Source organism: Osmerus mordax, chromosome 19 (genome assembly GCF_038355195.1).
Source record: "Osmerus mordax isolate fOsmMor3 chromosome 19, fOsmMor3.pri, whole genome shotgun sequence".
NCBI classification, from domain to species: Eukaryota; Metazoa; Chordata; class Actinopteri; order Osmeriformes; family Osmeridae; genus Osmerus; species Osmerus mordax.
In genome coordinates, this window is record NC_090068.1 from 2,023,873 (window position 1) to 2,037,164 (window position 13,292).

Consider the following 13,292-nt stretch of genomic DNA (forward strand, 5'->3'; position numbering starts at 1 on the left):
ACACTGCTAGTACACTTTAAGTACCATGATAATAATATACTTTTTATACTTAAGTATACTTACAAATTAAACTTGAAGTATACTTCTTTTTCGTAAGGGTAGGTCAATTTTTACACCGGTCTGCCAAATGTGTTCGTTTTGATTCAGCTATGAGGCTGCCTCTTGCAGGGGAAATGAGAAGACATCTATTTCATTCTACACTTCACTCGTATTTTGAGTTGTAAATGAGCAGCAAAAAAAAAGATGCTTTTAAATCTATGTAATCTTTATAAATAATACGTATGCATTTTATATAAAATATACAGAAATATCAGTTGTAAAAATGTCATAAAAAAACTGACCCCTGTGCAACCGACGCAAGCAAGCACACCCTACAATTTCCCCAGAAATTGGACCCTCTTTAGTTATGTACTTAATTTAATGAACAATACACACACCTCTCCCCACTCAGATTTCTTGCTCATACTCATTCAATTACTCAAAGGCTTAACGTAATCCATTTGCGAATACAGAATATTTAATAGTCTGTTTATTTTGAGGGGACTGCTTTCAGCTCTGATTAGTATTTAACTTTGCAAAGACACTCAAGATTACTCATCATCTGTAACAAGTGTCTTTATTCGACAGTGTGCCTGTTTTGAGCTGCGGTCCACTGTGAATTGGGAGCTTCCCTGTTGGTTCCTATCGTTTAAATTACTCTGATGAATAAAGTCAAGGTGTGGAGATTGTCTGGGACATGTCTGAACCATTTCTGCAGCTCTATAAGAGAACCAGTCTCAATTATATACCTTGAAAATCCTACGGCCAACAATGTCCTCTCTTTACCTCTCATGTCTCTCATTAGAGAAACCTTTTGCTGTGATATAATGAGGGGAAGACAGTCAAGCTTGCTTTGATGAAAATGAATGTGGAGAATCAATGATTGTGCTGAAATTGTTCCTTGTGTGATGTGGGTTGTTTGTGCATAAGTTTCCACTGTTTGTGGCTTTTTTGGATGAATTGCCAAGTTTTTGTTAATGGCACAGTACATCAAGATATAAATCAAATACCCTGTCTTGTTTTGTCGTGGCATATCCTGAGCATTTTGAAATGGGTTGACAGGTGGAGCACAGACCCAATTAAGGAGGCAATCCATAATCAATGCAAGGGGGATTTTGCTGATGTAGAAATATTTTGGGGGTAACATGTTATGCTAAGTGTACTCTATGTGTAAATGAATATTATGACATATATTAGCATGGATAGTAGGGGTGCAACAATTCAACAAGCCCACGGTTTCGGTTTGGTTAGTTTTTTTGGGTCACGGTTTCGGTTTTGGTTTGGTTTGTTTAGCAAATTAGGGGGAAGAAAAAAACATTACCATTTCAGTGTTCTCTGTATTTTCGGTGTATTTTCTGTATATCCGGCGAAGTGGGAGGTCCCTAAGCGCAGAAGTGGGGTGGATCCGGCGACTCATAACGGGGGTTGGAGGAAACCGAAAAACCGAACACAAAGGAATACACTGCCTACATAGCTTCTCTGACAAAAAAACCTGCTTGTACATCAGGGCAATGTATATTTTAACTTCAGAACATGCACTGCATGTGTGTGAAACGTAAAAAAATAAACACTGCAACAATCGTTTTTACAAGCAGCAATCCATCGGATTAAATTAACCAAAAAACGGATGAGATGGAGGGTCAGTTAGAGACAAACAGTCCATCATGTGACCATGACCATGTAAACAGCACAGGCTAGTTGTGGGATTTATAGTGAGACTGACCGCCCGTGAGTGCTTTGGGAAGGCGGAGGAGCTCACGGCAGCAACCGCTGATCGTTGAGGACAGTACTGCGATCCTTGCTTTCATGTCAGAGTCTCTAAAACACCAGCAAGTCTTCAACAACATAAAACTCGCTAGGAGGGTTTGGAAAGATCGCCAGATATAGCGAGAAAGTCGCTAAGTTGGCAACACTGCTCTGTGGGTGTTTGGTAAAAAAAAATAAAAAAAAGGGTTTCTCGTAGATCCGAAAGAGCGCGGTTACATGTAAAACCGAACCGAGGGTAGTGTGTTGAATGGTTCGTTTTTTTCCGTTTAGTTTTGCACCCCTAATGGATAGGTATCCCCACAAATGCAATTGTAAAAGCTGTTGTCATTGGTTGTAGCTTTGATATCATGCTTAAAAATAAATAATGTTGCTAATATAAAATGGTTTGGTTTGTAGTTTGTTGCACTCACTAAATTTGAACAACCTAAGCAGAACCCAATTATTTGCCCTAAACATCTGGAGCAAAATTAATTGCACTGCTAATTGGGAACATGGGTGGCTTGAGCATGACCTTCAAGTCAAATGGCTAGTTACAACCTTTGTGAGTTACTCAGTAAAAACTATTTTTTGTTCAATCACAGATTTTAATTCTTCCTGGACAAAATACATAGACAGTAGCTCTGTTACAATTTGAATGATTATTATACATCTGTCTCTGTGTCAGGCTGCATGACAGCTGCATAAACTTCGTATAAAAAACATATATTATCCTGACATCAAAATATAAGATGTGGGTCCCCACTTGGGGGGCGGTTGGGTGGTTGGAAGAGGTTTGGGGCAGTCATGGCCGTTTGTTATAGTCTTGGTAACCATTGGTCAAATAGTTCTTTGAGGGTATAGGTTGGTTGAGGGGCAGTTCTATGTGCGTATGTGAAGCCCTCTGTGACATGCTTGCGTGTAAAAAGGGCTATACAAATACATTTTGATTTGATTCTTGTAGATTCTGTCCATGTAATATTCTGGGGGTAACATCCATAAAGGCTAATTTCCATATGCTGCAACAATTAGGCCTAATAACTTTTAATTTCTTGCACCGTTTTGCACACAAATCAGTGTTATGCCCTCTTTGCACTTCATGACTTATGATCCATTTGATGCACAGCACAGTATAATACTGTATAAAGACCATGGCTTTAAGCAGATTATCCACAATGTAATTATTTCTCTAAGAAAACAACAAACAGCTTTAACACAAAATGGCAATACAAAATATACTGTGATCCTAAGCCTTTTAACATGGAACTTTAGAGTGCATAGGATACATTTCATTCACTGGAGCTATGTTCTCAGTAGCCTATTGGAAAAATACACCAAGTGTGCAAAATATATACAGTATATGCAACCTTAAAGCTTAAATGACATATCAACAAATTGAAGACAACAGTGTTGATAGATGCTTTGGGATTTATTTAGATCAATGTGTATAAACACATTTGTCATCTGGAAAGATTGTGTTTTGTGTTCTTTATTTCTCATTAGATGCTGTTTTTATCCTTTCACACTTCTTGAGTACACATACCCATTACCATGAATGATGTACATCTAATTTTCTCTTCTACAATATCAAGTGAGCTCACTGCCTGCTGAATTGTACACAAACTCACATTCTATCCATTCCCCACATGAAAAAATATCTTTTTGCAATTACAAAGAATAGCAAGAACTGATCATGCATCAACAACACTTTATGAATACTTCAAAGGGGAAGATTCTGTGTATTTACTAAACACTCAAAAGAGCAAAACCATATCAAGGTACAGACTGAAATGCTTTAGGGGGTTTCTCAACCAAAGAGTAATTTCTTAGCTTGGCTGGATAAAAGGGGTGACTTAAAACGCTTTACATTAAGGTTCTACCGTGTAACTACATAGCAATACCTATAGCATTGTAGTTATATAGGAACTGCTTTGTAGTGATGCTTCTTTAAGTTTTTAACAAATTAATGCATAAGTGTCACTTTGCATGGGGGAAGTTGGGTAAGTGGATGCTATGGTGACAACTTTCAACTGCCCCTTATACTCATTTACATAGAAATTGCTTTTACTGTATGTATTACTACGTAATTACATAGTAGTTCATGTTACCTTAAAGTAATATGTTGCCTAGTCATTTAATAATAACATATTTGGGTTTTAGAAGATTTGTGTTCATGGCACTTACACTATTACTATTGAAGCCAAAGGTGATCTTCTACTTGATAATTCTAGTCATTCAGTTCCACTTAAAACTTTTCCATGAAGAACTGCAAACATGTCATACACAACAGCCTCCTTCCTGTTCACCTAACCCATCAGTCCTGTTTTTTCTCCATCTGTGAGAGGGTTGAAAGTGAACACTGGGTTGGGCTTTGTCATTTTCCAGCACATTGAATCCATTCATTATACATGACAAGACAGGCTGCCACCTTCCTGGAGGACAAACAGAGAACAGGTGCTGCCCATTCTGTTCAGTTTTCACCACTTCCTCTGTTACAGGAAGTCCTTATGTATGCTCACTTATCTGTGATGATGTCAATAGGTTTGTGTTTTTGTCTTTGATACGTATTATGATAAAAATGTTAGTGCAAAATAGAGTGGTGAAACTGAATTAAGTGTTAACCAAGTGGTTGGTCACAGAGATTAGACTTCCAAAAGAACTCAACATGCTGATGAACACATCAATATATATTTGATTTATACTTCTATTATGCAGTATAATGAAACATTGCTTGTGGATATTTGTGGGGAATGCTCAGTACTAAATCTTCCAGTGTGAATAGAGCAACATTATCATTTCATCTGAATCAGACTAAAACCTTCTAATTTGTTCCTGAAAAACAGTACTCCAGGCTTCTGTGTGGCCAAAAAAATTGAAAATCAACCTAATTTAATGATAATCAGCTTCCCACCAAAAATGACACAAGGCATGCTGATTATGGTTGACCTGTCTTTGATCATCTGGTACAAACGGGTCGCTAGTAAATTGTTCTGAAACACAATTAGGAGCCATTTTCTAATGCTTTACAAGTTCCTAACCCTTGGGGTCAGATGGCTGAGCGGTTAGGGAGTCGGGCTATTAATCAGAAGGTTGTTGGTTCGATTCCCGGCCATGCAAAATGATGTTGTGTCCTTGGGAAAGGCACTTCACCCTACTTGCCTCGGGGGGAATGTCCCTGTACTTACTGTAAGTCGCTCTGGATAAGAGCGTCTGCTAAATGGCTAAATGTACCTAACACATGCGTTGGTCAATTGATCTGCTAAGAGTTTGTTTTGGGTTTTTGAATGACGATGGATATCCACTGCTCTATCGCCACACCAGATAAACCAAATTGTCAGTAAACTGTTCAGAGAGACACACTACAATGTGACTGATTGGAATAAACAATGGCATACTAATTAAGACTTTTATTGAGTGTGGTGACAGTATTATTTGACAGCGCTACAACTCTATATGAAACATCTGCCAAACACACAAAAAACATTACAGTGACTTTTGAATGACTTTGGAAATGGCTTGAAGTAAAATGAAGGGAATTTAAATGAATACATGAATTAGATACAGAAAACTGCTGTGTCACTCATTTACATTTACATTTAGTCATTTAGCAGACGCTCTTATCCAGAGCGACTTACAGTAAGTACAGGGACATTCTCCCCGAGGCAAGTAGGGTGAAGTGCCTTGCCCAAGGACACAACGTCATTTTTTTTTGGCACGGCTGGGAATCGAACTGGCAACCTTCAGATTACTAGCCCGACTCCCTCACCACTCAGCCATCTGACTCACCGCGCTTTTATGGTCAGTGCTACTTCACTGGTGACAAATACGTGGGTATATTTAATAATTAAGGATATTTTGTAAATGAATAAAAAATAAGCGCTAGACCTCTGCAGCTGGTCTGTTGGATTTTAGCATTTCATTTTACACCCATAAATTATGGAGTCCTGTCTGCAAACCTGCATTTTGAATATTTCATTGAAGACAGCAAATTCCCCTCCAAACCAAGCCAATTAAGTAAGCCTAGAGTTCCTGTATAAACCACAGTCTGACGGAGGCACACGATAAAGAGTCAAGTGAGGTCAAGTCACACAGGAGCTGTATTATCACCCTTGAGTCATCTGCATTGGTGGGGTTTATTCCAACCAATATGTCTGTAACCTCTGTAACCTCTTTATTAACCTCTTAAAATAAGTTTGTCAGCTCTGGTCCAGCTCTGGTCCAGCTCTGGTCCAGCTCTGGTCCAGCTCTGGTCCAGCTCTGGTCCAGCTCTGGTCCAGCTCTGGTCCAGCTCTGGTCCAGCTCTGGTCCAGCTCTGGTCCAGCTCTGGTCCAGCTCCTTTTTCCACAGCATTCTATAGCCATTACTCTTTAACTACCTGCCCATGTTTACAGAACATGAGTGCTTGGATGGTAATTGAGGCAATATGCTGATTATTTTAAAAAGAAAAACAGTAAAATGGAGAGCCCCATTGATAATTGGGAGTCAGGTGGCTGAGCGGTTAGGGAAGCGCGCTAGTAATCTGAAGGTTGCCAGTTTGATTCCCCGGCAGTGCAAAATGACGTTGTGTCCTTGGGCAAGACACTTCACCCTACTTGCCTTGGGGGGAATGTCCCTGTACTTAATGTAAGTCGCTCTGGATAAGAGCGTCTGCTAAATGACTAAATGTAAATTTAAATAATTTGTTTCTGCTGTTAACTATTTATTCATCTTTTAAACATAATATCTGGGTCTCCCAAAAATACACGATTTGATGATCCATACAAAAATACATACAAGATTTGTTCTTTAGGCTTGAATGAGGTTAAGTTATGCTTTGTTACAGATTAATTTACCTCCACTTTGGTTGAAATGACAGCTGCACAGACCTTTCACACAGGGCTTTGGTCAAGGTCTTGAAATAACTCTTCAATTCTAGACTTTAAACAATGTCTTGTTTTAGCAGTTATGCAGTAACCATTAATATTTTGTTTATTATTTAAGTGACAAACTGCCAAACACAGGCCAAGAACGTACACCTTCTGCAGTCCTGTAGGGTATAATTTAATTTGTGTACAAAGCCAATTTATATTCTGTAAAGAGCAAGAGATTCTTAATGCATCCATGCTACAAGCTTCAAAGGTTCATGCTACAAAAGAAAGGAAAATAGAAACAAATCAGAATTATTTCTGTGAAAACAGTATTCTATTTAAGAATGTGTATGAGCTGCCAAGGAATGTGACATGTTATATTTTCAAATAACACCTCTATTGATCAATCAAAAAGGTTACCACTACATTAAACTGTGGGCATACCAGATGAAAAATATAATCACCACTGACAGTGGGCTGCTGATGGGACTTATTTTAGGGCCTTGCATGAGTATGAATTATAAATGGCAGCAGTGAAGTCTTTAACTGCAACAGATGAGCTGGAGACTGACCAGAGCACCTCCTGGGGGAGCAAATGATAAGAGTGCAGCAGCCTGGTGCATACAAAACTCTTTACTTAAAGGCCTTTGTGAACTCAATGAACAAGTGCCTTCTCTGTTTGTCTCCTATGTACTGACTAAAACAGCCCCATGTTGACTTCAGCTGCTGCCCTGCTGGGTTTGTTCTCCTCAATTATCTGGTGCACCTGGGTCTGTGTGTGCTAGATATCTTGTTTATGTGTTAAGGTAGATGCACTACCGTCCAGTGGAAGGTCACAGTTTTATTCCATGGCTGAATATGAAGATTAATTATTTTGTGTTGGCATATTAGATATACTGTACAAAACTGGGATACACATGCATTTTTTTTTAGATAATTAACAAATAACTTGGTTTTGTTAGTCCCACTCTGTAAACTCTTTGAATCTCCAGTTGCACAATGAAGAACTAACCTCTTTAATTACAGCTTGCAGATTTTTTTTGATTTACATACATTGCTCATTACATACCCTTCATTTTAATGATTAACATCAGATACATGAAAGCCTCAACCCAACAAAGTAACTGGTGTCACCAATGAGACAACACACTAGAACGCAGCCAAAATCCTTTCGGAGGGCTGTTTGGGAAAAACAGGCTTCTTCCAGATCTCTAACAAAATTATGTCACGGTGTCTAGCTATGTGCTATCGCGTTGATTGCAACCCGCCTTAATTGGCATGGGCACCTCAGATCAAATAGATCAGCAACCTAGATTAAACAAAAAATGGACCTCCAATCAAGCCATATGTCGCCTGCCGTGTATTATTGACGTCTCCACCTCTTGTTTATGTCGCTCCCTTAATTAAAACGTCCTCCCATAAGGTGATATTCACTGCCAGCATCAACAAATGACGCCCTCCAGCAGTGCCAGTTTGGGGAGTAATTACTGGCCAAGATGGGCCAAGCTGTTCTCTGTGGCACACATCTGCCACCTTGTCACCACCGGTGCTGAGTGGAACACTCTGCTGTCTCTGTGTGAGGCAGAGACCGCTGCTGAGAAGGTGTCGTAGACAAGGAGAGGTGGTCCACGCATAAGTCTTGTTTAAAAGGTGCAGACGACATGATGGACTTGTGGTAATGAGGCACACTGCTAAGACTGACCCGTGGTGCCTTGCCATCTGGGAGGCAGGTGGTTGACCAGGCTTTGTGTGGCCATGCCAAGGGCCAGGAGATCACTGGCTCCAACTAGAAAGTGGAATAGGGGACTCAACTGGGCACCAGCAATTATCATGAAATATTCATAATTATGTTTGCAAAGTAATTACAGTGCTGGTGTCAGGGTGTGAGGAGGGGTAAGACCCAAATGCACGAGAGATGCGAGGCATGGTTGAAACAAGGGTTTATTCTCAAAAACTGGGAACAGATAGGGTACTCACACGGACAGGTATGGTAAGGACAAGACAAAGACTGGACACAAAACAGAAACCTAAATACACAGAACCAAACGACACACTAACACAATAACGCTAACGAGAACAGGTGAAGACAATGACAGGGAAACACTAGGGCAGGACAAAATACTGAAACCGAGGGGGGGGGGGCACGGCTGTGGCCGTGACAGCTGGTCATTATGTTACATTTCATTACTATGTCCACCATTTTGTCTTATACAACAACATGTTTTTGTAGCTATCTTACAAGACTTGGATTTAATGCTCTTTAATTCTGTGATTATTGGTAACATTTTTGGATCATAGTCGAGATTATTTGCACAGAAGTGATCCATAAGAATGATATAGTCAGTTCAGAGTGTTTCCATAGCTTGACTTACTTACATAAGCTTACCAAATATGCCTAATTTGATGTGTCTGATTTGTAAATTGCTAAATGTTTCCACTGCCATCTATAATATGCTATATCTAATGAAATGTCTCAGAAAAAATACCAACCCAAACCAGACACCACAGTAGAAATGTAGATTACTTAGTCAGAGCATTTTGGTTAACCCTCACGCTCTCCTCATTGTCTATGCAGCTTGAACTGTATTTCTTTATCCTTCGCACTGTCTCGGGGTTGTTGTGACCCACAGCGTGGGAATAAAAGGTTTCACTTTATTTTTTTATTATGAAACGTTGTCAGAAGACGGCTGTGGGTCACAAGGAAGCGGAGACAGTGCGAGGGTCGCGTAATAAACAACGCAGACGATGCAGTGTCTAACAAAAAGGCAGAGACAGCGCAATGAGCAAGCATCTCCCTGGTGGTCTAGTGGCTAGCCTGTGGGGCTTTCACCTCCGTGGCCTGGGTTTGCTTCCCGGTCAGGGAAAATCTGGTTTATTTTTTACCGTTCAGGGTCAACAGGAACCTCTCCTTGGCCGAAGCCCAGCTCGGTGGGGAATGTGGGCAGTATAAATGCGAACAGGATTTGCAGACATGCCTCTTACACCCGCGACAAACGGTGAACGTTTTACGGGCCTTCTTCACCAGGCAGACTTGACATCTCTTCCTCTTACTGGCAAGGACCGGCGAGGTCGGTCCTGCCGACGAGGAGGCGGCGGCGGCTGCTGCGCCATCCTCTTCGGGTTGCCGTTGAGGAGGTGGATCGCGACAGCTGGCCATCCGGAGATCTTTCACAACCGCAGCAGCCTCTTCCGTGCGGGGCAGACATCGTCTTCTTTCGATGAGCGGAGTCACAAGGGCCCTTCCGAGCTGCTCGAGGAAGAACCTCCTCTTGTTGCGCTTACGCGGCATCCAGTTGGGGTTGACCTCTCTCCATATCACAAAAGCGTTGTAGGAGGAGACGTCAACGTTGTTGCTGAAGATGACGAGGGGCCAGCGGGCCGTCTTCCTTTTACAGCTGTAGGCCGTGATGACCTTATCCAGATTGTCGACACCTCCTTTGTTGCAGTTGTAGTCTAGGACGATGGTCAGTTTGCCGTCGTATCAGTCACTGATTTCAGCGACTGTGTGGCGTGTGCTCATGAGTAAAACGTTCTTATTTTTCTTCGCGAGGTAGGAAACCAGAGTGGTGGTGGGAGTGAAGGCGAACAGCGACGACAGCACCCGTTGCCTCTTCGTCACTAGCAGCTCGGACAGGAGCTCGGTCCTGTTCTTTCGCACCGTGCCAACCATGGTCATGTTTCTCGTCGTCATGAGCTCTCGTCCGAGTTCGTAAGAGGTGAAGAAATTGTCACACGTGACATTGCGAACCCTCAGGCCCTCTGTCACGTCGAGCACGACGCGCATCCCCTGGTTCTTCTCTGGGAGGTCCATCGGCTTCCCGGTGTAGACCTGCATTTTCCAAGCGTAGCTTGATTTTTCAGCGCACGCGACCCACAACTTGATCCTATATTTCGCCTGTTTGCTTGGCATGTACTGCTTGAAAGAGTTGAGAGAGCCCAATGACACCTACCTAATTCGACCGCCATAATTGACAACGCAGACACTGCGGTGGGTCACAACGACCCGGAGACAGCTCCACCTAGTGTTAACTAGTGATATAACCTGATATATAAACTTCTGGGGCGGGCGGCGGGTTCATAATTGACAAAGCAGATACTGCGGTGGGTCACGACGACCCGAAGGTAGCACAAGGGTTAAAAAAAAAATGCTTCACTTTATTTTCGTATTAGGTAAAGTTGTCGCAACACAACAGTGGTTCACAACGACCCGAGGACGGCGCGAGTGTTCCTCCTAGTTTTAACTGGTGATACGTATCTACGTTTTTGAATTAGGAAGAGTCGCACCGACATGGCGATGGCAGGGTTAATACAAAAATAATACTTAATTTTTTTATTAGGTAAAGGTATCGGTAATAGGGAGTCAGATGGCTGAGCGGTTAGCGAGTCGGGCTATTAATCAGAAGGTTGTTGATTCGATTCCCGGCCGTGCCAAATGATGTTGTGTCCTTGGGCAGGGCAGGGCACTTCACCCTACTTGCCTTGGGGAGAATGTCCCTGTACTTACTGTAAGTCGCTCTGGATAAGAGCGTCTGCTAAATGACTAAATGTAAATGTATCGCTACACGACGGTGGGTCACAATGACCCGAAGGTAGCACAAGGGTTAGGTAAAGTTATCGCAACACGACGGTGGGTCACAATGACCAGAAGGTAGCACAAGGGTTAGGTAAAGGTATCGCTACGCAACGGTGGGTCACAATGACCCGAAGGTCGCACAAGGGTTAAGATAGTGTGATGATAGCATGTGAAATTCTAATGTTTGAAATCTGAACCTAATCTATTGTAAACCTTCCAAGAAAAATATTGACAGAATTGCCTTGTGACAATGATTCCCGAAAATAAACAAAATAGCATATAAAAAAAGATAATCTTGCCAACAGGGGAGTATTCAAGTAAGCAGGTTTAGTGAAAACCCTGAGTTGGGTAACCCTGAGATGAAGCAAACTCTATGTGTCTATGTCCTTAGTAACAAACTCTGTGAGGATTATAAGACCACAATTAGATGTAGCCTACTTTTATTCCCTGATGAATACCTAAGTGAACGTTACCGTTTTCCATCACTCTAAATAATTAGTAATAGTAAAATAGTTTGCAACATTCTCAGCCCTTACATCGCTAATGTGGACGTGCACTCGGAACCGACTCAATGCTTTTTGGCACTGAATTAAAGAAAAATCTTGAAAATGTAATTGGTCTTTTTTATTGCCAACAAATAGAAATCCAACAGTATTTAGCCTATTGTTCCTACAATTGATCAACATTATTCACCTGTGACCATGTAACTGGTGTTTTTAAGTTCAGCCTTCCTAATCTTCTGCCCTGGTACCCCATCTCTTGGTCAGTTTTTTTGCACTTGCTTCATGAGATGCAATTTGTACAACTCCTTTACTGGTAACTGGGAATACATTAGATGACATTAAAATCCACAGATCTACATGCAGAATTCACCTGCCAGTACTGAACACCTCACTGTGTGCAGCTATGCAGGCTGATGGACCACCTCTTCTGGAAATGCACATCCAAGGTCAAGGTCAAGGTAAACTTTATTATCCACAAGTAGGAAATTCATATGGTCACCATTACACGCTCCATTGTTAGATAGCCTGCTGCATACAAATAAAAACATAAATACATAAATACAAAAGCATTAAATACAAAAACAGTTAACATTGTAACATATGTAATATATTAAAATACAAAATAAACTAGCTGAATGCTAGCTGATTGTTGTACAGCCTAATTGCTGTAGGCACAAAAGAATTGCTGTACCTTGTGGTCCTAATTTTCCTTTGCAGTAGTCTGCCACTTGACCTGTTGCTTTTCTGATGAAATTTTGATGAAGAGGGTGGGTTGAATCATTTATAAATTGTTCTGTCTTTTTAACACTAAAATTGTTGTACAATTGGGCTACAGATACCTGATCAACTCCAATAATCTTACTGTCTGTTTTGACTATTCGTTGCAATTTATTCTGATCCTTAATATACATGTTACCAAAGGCACAAATAAGACCAAAAGATAAGACACTCTGCAAGAGAGCTTTGTAAAACATCTGAAGAATACAGCTGTCTATTCTAAAATGGTTAAGTTTCCTCAGAAAAAACATCCTCTTCTGCAACTTTTTGGACTTATTTTGTGCACATTCATTAAAAGTCAGTTTATTATCTATTTCAACACCCAAATATGTGTATGTTGTGACCCGCTGACTACTACACCATTTATATTTGAGGGTGGAACTATAATTCCCTTTTTACTAAAATCTATCCTTTGTTTTCTTCGAATTAACCACAAGGAAATGATCTGTACACCAATTAATAAAACCCTGCACCTCCCTCTCGAAGCCCTCTAGGGATGCAGTATTGGACTGTACTAATGCTGTATCATCAGCATATTTAAAAAAGGTGTGGTTTGAGATGGTTGCTTGGCAGTTGTTAGTGTATAAGGTGTATAGAATAGGGGACAGAACATACCCTTGTGGTGCCTCTGTGTTAATGGCTTTTAACGATGTGACACATGAGTTAAATTTGACCTGTTGGCTACGGTTCGTCAAAAAGTCAAATATCCACAAAACTAGTCTTGGGTTAACCCCAAGGTGAACCAATTTTTTTACCATAAGGTGGGGCTGGATTGTGTTGAAGGCACATGCCATGTTCAACAGGATAAGA

General features: G+C 41.0%; 1 pseudogene; it reads right to left on the reverse strand.

The window, feature by feature from the left end:
- Positions 1 to 8,113: 8,113 nt before the first annotated feature.
- The window catches only part of LOC136963507 (piggyBac transposable element-derived protein 4-like), a 208,371-nt pseudogene continuing 203,192 nt past the window's right edge, over positions 8,114 to 13,292 (reverse strand).